At 42.3% G+C, this 12,444-nt stretch overlaps 2 long non-coding RNA genes across 3 annotated transcripts; one reads left to right on the top strand and one right to left on the bottom strand.

The window, feature by feature from the left end:
* Window positions 1–551: 551 nt before the first annotated feature.
* On the bottom strand, window positions 552–10,177 carry LOC139548961 (uncharacterized). Of its 2 annotated transcripts, XR_011669804.1 has the most exons (3): window positions 10,081–10,177; window positions 2,334–2,415; window positions 552–706 (listed from the first exon to the last, which is right to left on the bottom strand). It is a non-coding gene; the product is annotated as an uncharacterized lncRNA (long non-coding RNA). The 2 variants fall into 2 exon arrangements; XR_011669803.1 differs by having other exon boundaries at window positions 552–2,415; window positions 10,081–10,164.
* LOC139548957 (uncharacterized) lies at window positions 1,529–11,805 on the top strand. The gene is made up of 2 exons (XR_011669798.1): window positions 1,529–1,911; window positions 2,367–11,805. It is a non-coding gene; the product is annotated as an uncharacterized lncRNA (long non-coding RNA).
* The last annotated feature ends 639 nt before the right edge of the window (window positions 11,806–12,444 follow it).

Raw genomic sequence — 12,444 nt, 5'->3', positions numbered from 1 at the left:
CCCCATCATCTCTCCCCCTCTCTTTCCACTCTCCGTATCAAAGCCTGGGGGAGCCAGTAGAGATTAAATGTAGCCTCTATAAGCCAAGCACATCATGTAGCTATGTTTCTATGGCCTGCTCTCTCTCGCCCCTCTCTCTCGCTCTCTTTCTGCTCTCTCTCTCTCCCCTCTCATTCTCTTTTTGAAGGATAGTGTTAATGATGTCGGGCATGTGTGAGGCAGTGAGTGAGAGAGAGCGAGGAAGAGTGAGAGAGAAAGAGAGAAAACGAGAGACGGAGAGGGAGGGAGGGAGGGAAAGTGAGAGAGAACGTATGAGACAGAGAGGATACATGCAAGAAGAAAATCAAGGAAAACTGAGGATTTGTTGACGGGAAACGGACTTAAATAAAACACTGAAAAGGTGGAAAAGCAAGAGGCGGCCGACTTTCTCATTCCTCCTCCTCCTCTCCCTCCGCCTCCTCCTCCTCTCTCTCTGTCTCTATCTGTCTCTCCGGCTGATACAGTAGAGAAGTGGGCCTCTTGCTTTAAATTATTACAGCTGTACAGGCAAATTAATGGATGATATTTCAACATTTATTTGGAAAAGCATTTTTTCATCTCCTGCCTTTCAACACAGATGCATGAAGACGAGAGCGGGGGACTTAGGATTCAGTTTTATTTCTTCCTTTCTCCCTTCTTCCAATTTTGCATTTGTTTCTGTTCTGCACTGAGAGAGAGAGAGAGAGATATATATATAGAGAGAGAGAGGGGGGCGGGGGGGGGGTGAAAGAAAAAATGTATCAATGTTAGCGAGGGAAGCAGAACAGCAGCAACATCCATTGATGCATTTTGTCTTTTAAATAGTTAGGATATTTTTTTGCTTTTGTGACATATATGACAACAAACTGTACATTTTCTTCTAACCTGAACTGGATATGAAATAGGGATATACAACCAAGTTAACAGCAGCGAAACAAAGTGAGTGAACGTGTGTGTGTGTTCCTCCTCTCCTCTCTCTCTCAGTGAGCCAACAGACTGGTATGCTTCACTGGTGCTGTGGCCCTGGCTGCAAGCGGTGGTAGGGCTCACGCTCATCCTCTCTTCCAACTCTCTGTTCTCTCTCATTTTTTCATACCTGCCATCTTTTTATTGTTATTCTGAACTTTTCACTTCACCTAAACCCCTGGGAGTAGCCTCTCGTTTTCTCCGACTCATCTCCCTCTCTCTCTCTCCCTCTCTCTCTTTCTGTCTGCACATGGTGGATTCTTCATCAGCCTCACCACCCATTCTCTCTCCTCCTATTCTTATATCCGTCCATCCGTCGGTTCGCTTCGTCTCCTTGTCATCGACTAACCCATCGCTCCCCACTCGTGCCACTTTCACCCTGTAACCGTCTGTAAAGCCTGCAAGATCTTGTCCGAAACCTTGTCGACATGAGTTTAAACCTGAGTTCGTTTCTCTCTCTCTCTTTCTCTGTGTGTCGAGCAGGCTGCAACAAGGGACAAGGGCTGCTGCCTCCTCATTCCGAACCAGACGTGGGTGAGTTGATTGACGCCGTTTTCCTGCCGCTCTCTTGTTTATTTCTCAATCTATATTTCCTAATCTATGGCTGTAGATTGAGACTGCCTGCCTCCCTTACACCTCCCTGTCTCAAACTGGTCGTGGTAGGTTCAGTGAGGATTCATATTCAGCCATCCTCGTGTGCATATCCAGATCATCGCTCTGCCCTCCTAATATTGAAATGAAATGAGTCACGTGAATGTTTCAAGATAAACTGACTTTGTGTTCTTTTCCTTGGTTATTCTTTATAGTCGTTTTGAATCGTTGGTTGGTGTGCTGCTGGCTGCTGAACCAGGATTATGTCTGGCCATCCCTTAATAACTAGCAGCTGCAGCCTGGGAATAGAGTGCATGGGAGCTTAAGGAACCGAAGGTTAGCGTTGGGTTTACCTGGAGCCAGGAGCATTTTTCAAAGTGCTGTATTGTTTTGTCCAGGGGTTGAGAGAGAGAGAGAGAAAGAGAGAGATAGGGAGAGACATAGGTAGAGAGACAGAGAGAGAGTGTCGGTGGGAGGTGGGGGTCTCCAGAGAGAGAGGGGGAGGGGGAGATTGGTCGATGTTGTGTCTGGCTTACGGTTGCACTTGTTGTATGTTACAGGCAGAGAGGCAGAGAAGGGGGGGATGCGTTGCACAAATACCTCACGGAAGGAAGCCTTTATTGTCATGAATATCGTGTGTTTGTTTCTAGTCTATTTGGTACTCTCAAGTCAGCATGATTAATTCAAATCACGGTCTGTCTGGGGGTAGAAATAGTACAACTATAAAATGTGCCTCTCGCAATCCCTGAGACCCTAACTTGTGACGTTGTGCTCTCATGTCCACGGGTTAGGCTCTCGGGAGCTGGGAGTGGTGCGCTGTCGTCCCGTCCATGGCTCTCTCTGCAAGACAAAGGCGTTTCAGACTGTCAAACGTACATAGACACACTAGATAGTCGGAGAAAGAAAACCGTCTGGAAAGAAAAGGGGAAAAAGGTTAGCTGGAATCAGGCAGCAGTGTGTGTGTGTGGGGGGGGGGGGGGGTCGAAGGAATGCCGGCTCGAGGGTCATGTGACACAATGGTGGGTTGAAATCAGCTGAGGAATCTTTGTGGTGGGGTGGAAGATGGAGGGGGGGAGCTTGCGTTCAGTGAACGTTTAAGCTAACGTTACCAATCCTGGACATGTGAACGTTTAAGCTAACGTTACCAATCCTGGACATGTCTCTGAGGCCCACAAAAAATAAAACTAGTCACTGACCCTGTCTGCTCTGTTATTCCTTTGTCTTTCCTCTGGCGACTGGGAAAGTGTTTTTTTCTGTTTCTGTCCATGCCTTATTCTGTCTTGAGAGCAGCACAAAGTACTGTGGAGAGCGTGAAGGTATAACAGCTCGGTATACTTGTGTTTGACCTCACTGAGCCCTCATCTTCATGCACACATGCGTGCACACACACATACACACACACAAGGTAGCGTGTGCGGAGACAGTACGTTCGTAGGGGTTTGTATATCAGAGAGCCTGTATGTTAGCAGTTATTACCATGTCACATTGATTGAGTCTGTATGCTGTTGCTGTATCGGATGTAGTGTAACCTTTTTTTAACGGAGCAGCTAGCAAATTCTAGTGTATCTGCTAAACTACTTCAAATAACTGCAAGTCTGTTGGGTTTGAACTGGCTTTAGGGACAGCAAACTGAACACACCCAGCTTCTGATAGCAACGGGGCTAACATGCTTAGGGCTAACATGCTTAGGGCTAACATATATGTTTTGTTTGCATTCTGCCCTTGACTATTTACAGTCCTCATTAACATTATCTATTGTCAACAATGCTTGCTGTGATTAGGCTAATAAAAGCACTGTGGATTCTCCCTCTGTGAGCCATGCTGGAAGGTAGAGAAACTGTGTTTCAGAACAGCGACTCCATTATAGCCTCGGCCCATCCCCTCATTGCTGCACTGGCCCATCCCCTCATTGCTGCGCTGCAGGAGTACGTTCCTCCTCTCACTGCTAACCTCTTTGTGCTGGCTGTGTAAAATGGCCTCACCAGTGTGATAGTGCTCCAGAACAGTAACCCTCAGTCAAATATCCCTACACCGGCCGACGTGTGTGTGTGTGTGTGTGTGTGTGTGTGTGTGTGTGTGTGTGTGTGTGTGTGTGTGTGTGTGTGTGTGTGTGTGTGTGTGTGTGTGTGTGTGTGTGTGTGTGTGTGTGTGTGTGTGTGTGTGTGTGTGTGTGTGTGTGTGTGTGTGTGTGTGTGTAAACGTATGCTTCTTTCTTCTGTACTACTATAACTAAGTATAGCATAGATGCAATAACAGCAGCTGCCCGTGTGTGTGAGAGTGTGTCGTTAACTGGTAGCGCACTGCAGTGTGGGCAATCCTGGGTAACAAGCAGCCTCATCCATGTACCATGTGGCATACATAGCTCAGCCCTGGGTCAGACATTCTCACTACTAAGTTATTAACAGAGAAAGTCTAACATGTTTTAAATCTGCGTTGTCGATTCACACACAATGGTTCAGTGTGGTTCGAGGGGAGAGTCAAATGTAGCATTTCTTTTTGCAGCAGACACTGTGTTGGAGTTAGCGCTATAAGGTGTAGATTTGCACTGTAAAGGTCTAGTTCAGGTAACTGTTTCGTCTTTGAGGATTTTTCTGGGTCGCTCGACGGACTAAACTGGGTTTCTAATAGAAATCTTTGCTCGTCTGTTGCTGCTCGAGCTCTCTCCTTGTATAAAAAAGGGCTACCTATTTCGAGCCTCCGCCTCAGCCCTGTGACAAACAGTTTTATTTGTTCAGCTTGGTAAGCAAACAGCAGCGCTGAGGCGTCTCGCCCCGATCTGAAGCGTTGCAGTGCAGCGAGACAGAGCTGTCTGGCTACAGCTCCATTGTTGGATTGTGTCTCTCTCAGCCTCACAGCCCCAGCTTGCTCACGTTGCTTCCCTGGCACTGCACCGGGGCAGGCGGACATGCATGTGCGCGCACACACACACACAGGCACACACACAGGCACATGCACACACACACACACAGGCACACACACAGGCGTCAGGGGCCAGAGCCGCCTTAAGGTGGACTGGTTAGTTGGACATTCGGTGTGTGTGTGTGTGTGTGTGTGTGTGTGTGTGTGTGTGTGTGTGTGTGTGTGTGTGTGTGTGTGTGTGTGTGTGTGTGTGTGTGTGTGTGTGTGTGTGTGTGTGTGTGTGTGTGAACAAAGGGTTCTGCACTAGGGCTGTTCAGGTCGAGCAGACACTGTCGATGGCTTCTTTGCACCTTGCCTGGTGACGCCCATGATGCCAGGCAGAGCATACTGGTAGCGAGTAGTGTGTACTGGGCCAGGAGTGTTCTTTGTGCCAGCATCTTTGCTCCAGAACACGCGGTAGCAGGAGTTTACAGTCTCCATTCCGCAGTTTCCGCCACTCCCTGGAAACACCCTTCGCTTGCTGCAGTTCTACTTGTAGGCTATTGGTGCAGAGCATTATGGGTACTGTTGTGCATCATGCTACTCAACTCTCTGCACAGGCCAGTGTGGAAGTCAATAATCGGATAGTGTGAGGAGAGTTGATGAGCTGTGCTGTAAAGCACTTGTGGGTAGTCTGTGAGCTGAAACAACAGGTATATGAGACAAGATTGCGCAGGCAGCCACAAATGGATCCTTGCACTACACTAGAATACGTGTGACCAAGTTCCAGTTTCAAGTTTTATTAGTCGTATGTACAGGATACACAAGGTACTGTATACAGGGTCCAATGAAATGCTTACTTGCAGGTTCCTTCTGGACAATGCAACAACAATAAGAAATAATACAAGATAAGAATACGAACATAAAGTAAATGGTTCAGTAGAATATAATGAAATGTATAGCATAAGTATAATAACAAAGCTATGAACAATAAAACCAGTTCAATCAAATTGTGGCAAATTAATACTACAGTTTTGTGATATGAAGTGGAGTGGATCCTGAGGATGAACATTTTGGACGGAGGGTTTTTGTTCTTGGACTAACAAGTGGGCTTGTCTGTCTCACAGTGCTCTCTCGCTCTGCAATCAGGACAGCTCAGATGTAGAATCACTCTGTTGGAGCCCACACTCAAAGAATTACAGCAGGGAACCTTTCTTAACGTGCCATTTAAGTTAAGGGTAATTACATTAAGGGCCTTTGTACACGAGAAGAAGACATAATGATCTGCAAACAGAGAGATCAGGGCTCAGAGTCGAATGCTGGGCAATTTATTGTCAATTTGGACCATTTGAAAAACCATGGATGGAGCTCATTTCAAAAATCTATCTAGGTCGTTTTTAATTGTACCTTTATTTTACTAGGCAAGTCAGTTAAGAACAAATTCTTAATTTCAATGACAGCCTAGAAACAGTGGGTTAACTGCCTTGTTCAGCGGCAGAACAACAGATTTTTACCTTGTCAGCTCGGGGATTCGATCTTGCGACCTTTCGGTTACTAGTCCAACGCTCTAACCACTAGGCTTCTTGCCCCACTGTGTCTCAGTAACACTCATGTGCTGAACATTTTACAGGGTTTGGGTTAGCTCAAAAAATGATCTCCCTCCATTTACTGAAATGGCTATTCCAATGAAATAAGTGATACTTTATACCACACATCAAATAAGAGTGTCTTTTATATATCTACACGTAGTGACACATTAGATCTGCCGTATAAAACAGGGTGAACATCCTTCTCAAGGCCCTGCCAGAGAAAAGAGCATTCATTTAGCTAATAACATCACTGGTCATGTCATTAAGACGACACATTATTCTCTCGTTAGACGGAAAGCAATCAGTCTTTGAGCTGCTTTACTTGATCGTCTGAGTCTGAACATTCCAGTAGGCTGGCAACAAACAGAATTGGGTCTGAAGGATGATTTGCTGCAGCATGTGCAATACTTGGCCACTTGAAGAGATGTGTGCTTGCTGCAAATTCTGGTGACACTTTACATATACCTGCTGTTAACATATGCACACTGTGACATCGGGACCAATCGGGACCAGAGAAGCCAAGAGTCTGTCTTTCTTTCTCTCTATTTTTTAATGACATGCTCTCTCTGTCTCGCTCCCTCTCTCTTTCACTGTCTCTATCTATCTCTTTCTCTCTCAATGTATGCTCACACACACACACACACACACACACACACACACACACACACACACACACACACACACACATGGCCCAGCTGCGTAGCTAGTTTATTAGTTAATGAGCAGGTAGGAGAGACAGTGCCGTCTACTTGGCCATCTGTGAGGGCGCCTCCCTGTCCAGGTTAAAGGAGCTTTAGGATTAAACACTCCCACCACGCTATGTGGATTAATCACTACTCAGGACTAACCTAATTAATCCAAGAGGGATATGTCACTAGTGTATGTCAACAGTCGCCACAGTCGCTAACAGTCTCCTCTAACCTCATAGCACCCCATTCCTTTGGTAGTGCACTACTTTTAGCCAGAACGCACCCTATTCACTTCATAGTGCATTACTTTTACCTAGAGCGCTCCCTATTCCCCATGCAGTCCCCTACTTCTGGCCAGAGTCCAGCATGTTTCCTATGTAGTGCACTCTAAAGGCTCTGGCCAAAAGTGGTGCACTGTATAGGGACTAAGGTGCCATTTCAGATATGGCCTGTTTCCTATGTGATGTGGAGGAAGAGGGAAGGCTTTCCATCCTCTTACTGCTTCTGAAGCCACACAGTGTCTCCTTTGACATATTCTGGTCAAGCCAGGTTTATCAACACCGAGAGGAGCCATGGAAATCCCACTGCTTAGAGTCAAGAGAAAGATGGAGAACGATTCTCTTTGTTCTCTTTTTTATTTCTCTCTCTCTTTGTCTTTCTCTCCTACTCTCTTTCTCTCTCTCTCTCTCTAGTTCTCTCCCTTTCTTTCTCTCTTATTTCTCACAGGCAGACATACAGACACAAACACACAGACAGAAAAATGAACACAGGTACAGCAACCAACTCTCTCCAGTCTCTCAGGTTTAACACTGAGAGGGGAATGTGTAATTATTGCGATTAATGGATAATGTATGATAGGCTTTATCTTTGGATTCATCTACACAGGCGCATTCTCCTATGGCTATCCCAAAGAATAACCCTTCTGTACAATATAGCCACTATCTTGCATAGTATAAGCACTCCTTCTATTCATGATCTGAACCACTGTTATATCTGTTGCAAGTTGATCTCAAACCACATCCTTTATCATAGATACAAGTCTGGTTTAGATTATCAACCAGTCTGAATTGCCCTTATTCAAATATTTCAGATTTCATTTTTTTGTCATTCCCAACATTTCTTCAATTGATCTGATAAACTATTCATGTGAAGGTCTGTTTATAAATGCTAATAAAGCATTATCAGGTACTTTGTGAACCAACATATCATGTGTGTGTAAACCATGAACGGTAACACTGCTTACAGCCAGAGTGTATAATGCTTCATTACTTGTTATAAGAATAATGAGCCCTAGGGCCCTGTTTTGTGTAATCATGTGACATGCCTGGACTTTATTTAAAGCTTTTTCATCAAACTGTCCCGTTTCCTTTTTATGTCAGATGGTCTGGATAATGTATTTTTATAATACTTAGAATATGTTATGTATTTATATGCTGTAAAAAAAAATGGTCCGACTAAAAATAGCTGTTATTTAGTTGGAATCATTATGATACTATAATAACTCTCAGGAGTTATAGTCTTAACCATTTAAAAATAGCTGTTATTTAGTCAGAATCATTATGATATTATAATAACACAAAGGAGTTATAGTCTTAACCATTTAAAAATTGCTTAGTAATGTTTAATAAACAATGACCTACAAAAATGTTCAGCAAATCATTAACCGGTGATTTATAAATTATCTATAAATGGCTTATAAATTAACGCTATTATAAAGTGTTACCATCATTTGCCTAGCAAAGAATACCCAAATGTCCCTTTTTGATGAAAAAGAAAGCAAGCTGTTGAATGAATTAGAACGTGTGATGAACGTCTCCTGTGTTACTGTGGGTCCAGTCAGATAGTGAACATACAGAAAATAAGACATTTGAAAGATTCATGTTATATGATCAATTATAACTAGCTAGTAGATCAAATCAAATGTATTTATTTACTACTATGAATGGTTAAAAATGGAGGCGTAAGCTACAATATGTACCTTATGATACTGTTAGTTGGTACGGCTGTTTTTTAATCTGCTGCTGTGCTTTTGTTACATAGTTTTTCCATACAGAATTAATAAGAGTTGGCAAGTGGCCCTTTTTCTCAGTTCTTTAAAAAGAAATCCCACATGCCACGCCAGTGGTGAGAACAAGGCTTTGACATGTCTGTCTCACACATATTATGTGTGAGTGGGCGTTTTTACAAGAACTGTCAAAGTTAACATTTACGTTATTTTGCAGACGCTCTTATCAAGAGCAACTAGGGTTAAGTGCCTTGCTAAAGGGCGCACATCAACAGACTTTTCACTTAGTCAGCTTGGGGATTCAAACCAGCAACCTTTTAGTTACTGGCCCAATGCGCTTGACCGTTAGGCTACCTGCCGCTCTAACGCGTTAATAACGCGTGATATCTTTAATGCCATTAAATTGTTTGATGTCGTTAATCACATCTCCATTTCTTCACCGCACAGACCATTTTAAGCACACGTGTTTCTGCATGGACCCCTTTAAGTGCAACACACAACACGCTCTGTGCAGTGTGCACACGGTCTCGGTAGAGCTGTCTGTCTCTGTGTTGCTCAAACATCCACTAGCTTCTTGATTCAACTAACTGCACACAATGAATTTAATCAGAACAGGACATCATTCCATGTATTAACTGTTTTTGTTGTAATCTCAGGTTAAAAAAATGTAAACAAATTATCCCAATTCTAATAGCAGCTTGTGACTAGTTCATGTTGAAGAACTTGGATCAGTAGCCTAGGCTAGATCTAATAGCTGTATTATATTTGACATGAACTCAGACCTGGCTGATCTGTTATTATTGTCTTCTGTGGAATTCATAAAATTTTTGGACAGGTTTAAATGCTCTTTGTTCTTTGTATCCATAGACCCAGTCGGTATTAGATGTGGTGACCCCATCTGGTTAAAAAAAAACCTGTGGTTACCCCGTTGGCTAACTGCAAAAACTGTGCTCACAGCAAAACAGAAATGTGCTCATTCCCAGTCGGTAAAATATAGAAAGTTGCCTGTGGGGAATACAACCAGGGTTACCCCATTGGCTTACAGAAAAACTTGACCTTTTTCAAACGCAATTTTCTTGTTGTCTGCTTGTTTTAGTCAATTACAAAACTACATTTAAGAAAAGTACAACATGTCTAAAATTGACTTTTCAACATTGCATGCTCCCGAGCGTTCTCACTACTTAGAAAAACATAATATTGTAGGCCTTCCCTCATGCCTCTTTTCATGACGATGCTAACAGCCACTTGAGTGAGTGAGTGCTAGCTATCTACTGACCGGAACATTAAGCTAGCTAAGACCAACAACACAAACAAACCGACTATACAGCTACAAGTAGTGAGTGGAGTTACAAACAGACAGTACTAAACAAGTTAAATGTCTTACCTGTGATTACATTTTTTCCACACACATAGCTACGTGTAGCCTACCACGTCCCCACATTTTCCACACTCCCACACCGAATAGCCTGAAGTGTGTGTGTGTGTGTGTGTGCACGGAAGTGTTAACCTTCAAGAACTTTGATAAGACTAGGCCTACTTAAACAATGGGAGCATTAATAGCTGTATGTTACAGTGACTTTTGAGTTGTTTATGGTGAAAATGCTATTTAAACATTCTGATGTAGATCATTTTGTGTTGTTTATGGTGAAAATGCTATTTAAACATTCTGATGTAGATCATTTTGTGTTGTTTATGGTGAAAATGCTATTTAAACATTCTGATGTAGATCATTTTGTGTTGTTTATGGTGAAAATGCTATTTAAACATTCTGATGTAGATCATTTTGTGTTGTTTATGGTGAAAATGCTATTTAAACATTCTGATGTAGATCATTTTGTGTTGTTTATGGTGAAAATGCTATTTAAACATTCTGATGTAGATCATTTTGTGTTGTTTACGGTGCCATTAAAAACCTTCTGATGCAGATTATTTTGTGTTTCTTTCCCTTACAATCAAAACATAGCATGCCTATAACTCAATGCACTGCTTTTTAAATGGAAAATTGTTTATTTAGGGACAAATTTGAGCAAATTCTAAATTGCAATTAAGGGATGCCATTAAGTTAATGAATTATTTTAATCGTTTGACAGCCCTAGTTTATACTGTACCCTAGTGAGTTAGGGGAGGGGTTAACGTCATTTAAAAAAATGACCAGTGATTGATGACGCTTTGACAGTGCATTATAAAACCTTTCACTTAAACTTTTAGATATAAAGATTTATAGGCTGGGAAAAAACAATGCCAAAATATCAAGTCAACCTTGATATTTTGAAAATGTTGTTTTAGTATAATTTTGTTAGATGTTGCCATATAGATGTTGCCATATAGATGTTGCTATATAGATGTTGCTATATAGATGTTGCTATATTGTACACTGAGTGTTCAAAACATAAGGAACACCTCCTCTTTCCATGGCATAGGCTGACCAGGTGAATCCAGGTCAAATCTGTGATCCCTTATTGATGTTAAATCCACTTCAATCAGTGTAGATGAAGGGGAGAAGACAGGTTAAAGAAGGATTTTTAAGCATTGAGACATGGATTGTGTATGTGTGCCATCCAGAGGGTGAATTGGCAAGACAAAATATTTAAGTGCCCTTGAACGGGGTATGGTAGAAGCTGCCAGGCACACCGGTTTGAGTCAAGAACTGCAATGCTGCTGGGTATTTCACACTTTACAGTTTCCCGTGTGTATCAAGAATGGTCCATCATCCAAAGGACATCCAGCCAACTTGACACAACTGTGGGAAGCATTGGAGTCAACATGGGCCAGCTTCCCAGTGGAACGCTTTCGACACCTTGTAGAGTCCATGCCCAATGAATTGAGGCTGTTCTGGGGGTGCAACTCAATATTAGGAAGGTGTTCCTAATGTTTTGTACACTCATTGTATACCAAACCTAGCTTGGTTTCTCAGGTTCTATGTGGGGGAGTTTTTTTAAATACATATCTTACAGGAAACCACCTATTTATAATGATATAATTGTATGTCTTTCTTTTTTAAGTGTATACTTGTTCAGAATATCTCAGATTGATGATGCATGTAAACAAAAACATTTACAATTGCATTTGCAACATTGCTGTTTTCCAACAATAAAGATTCCGAAACATGTCTTTCTGTTGTTGTCGTTTAAAGCTATTCTGACATTTTCTGACTTTGAAATGGAAACGCTTAGGAATGGGAATCATACTTATTGTTTTAATCTATGAGACTACGACAATTATTTCACAATAAATACAGTAGAACACCAGTGGTAATAGGGTTGGAAAATAAAATGTGAACTATCCCTTTAAGTTAACACACATAATATCAGCAAAACCTCCGAAAGGATCCTGTTCACACACATCGCAAATGTCAAATTGCTAGATGATTGCTAGAAAATGTTATTGAACTACAATAAGGTGACAGACATTCAAACATAATATAAACAGCAGTCAATGGTGATGCTGGTCAAGTATATCCAAGTGATATGATTGTGAATACAAACCTGACCATATGCACTGTAGTATACAAATGTATATGAACAAACTTCCCTTCCCTGAACAGCTCATAAATAATCTGATGTAGAGGGAAGCGTTAGTCTCTCTGACACAGATCAGACATTTTGTACGCTATGACAGCGTGTAGGACACGCTGTTCACATCAGCTCAGACTGTATATTTCAAGAGATGCCAGCCATGTATGAGAGGAGTGTGTCTACCCACCCGCAGGGATGGGACAAAACAGGAAGCTACTCTCTTGGACACACAA

The sequence above is a fragment of the Salvelinus alpinus genome, chromosome 22, assembly GCF_045679555.1.
Source record: "Salvelinus alpinus chromosome 22, SLU_Salpinus.1, whole genome shotgun sequence".
NCBI lineage: Eukaryota > Metazoa > Chordata > Actinopteri > Salmoniformes > Salmonidae > Salvelinus > Salvelinus alpinus.
This window is presented reverse-complemented; position numbering and strand designations above follow the sequence as displayed.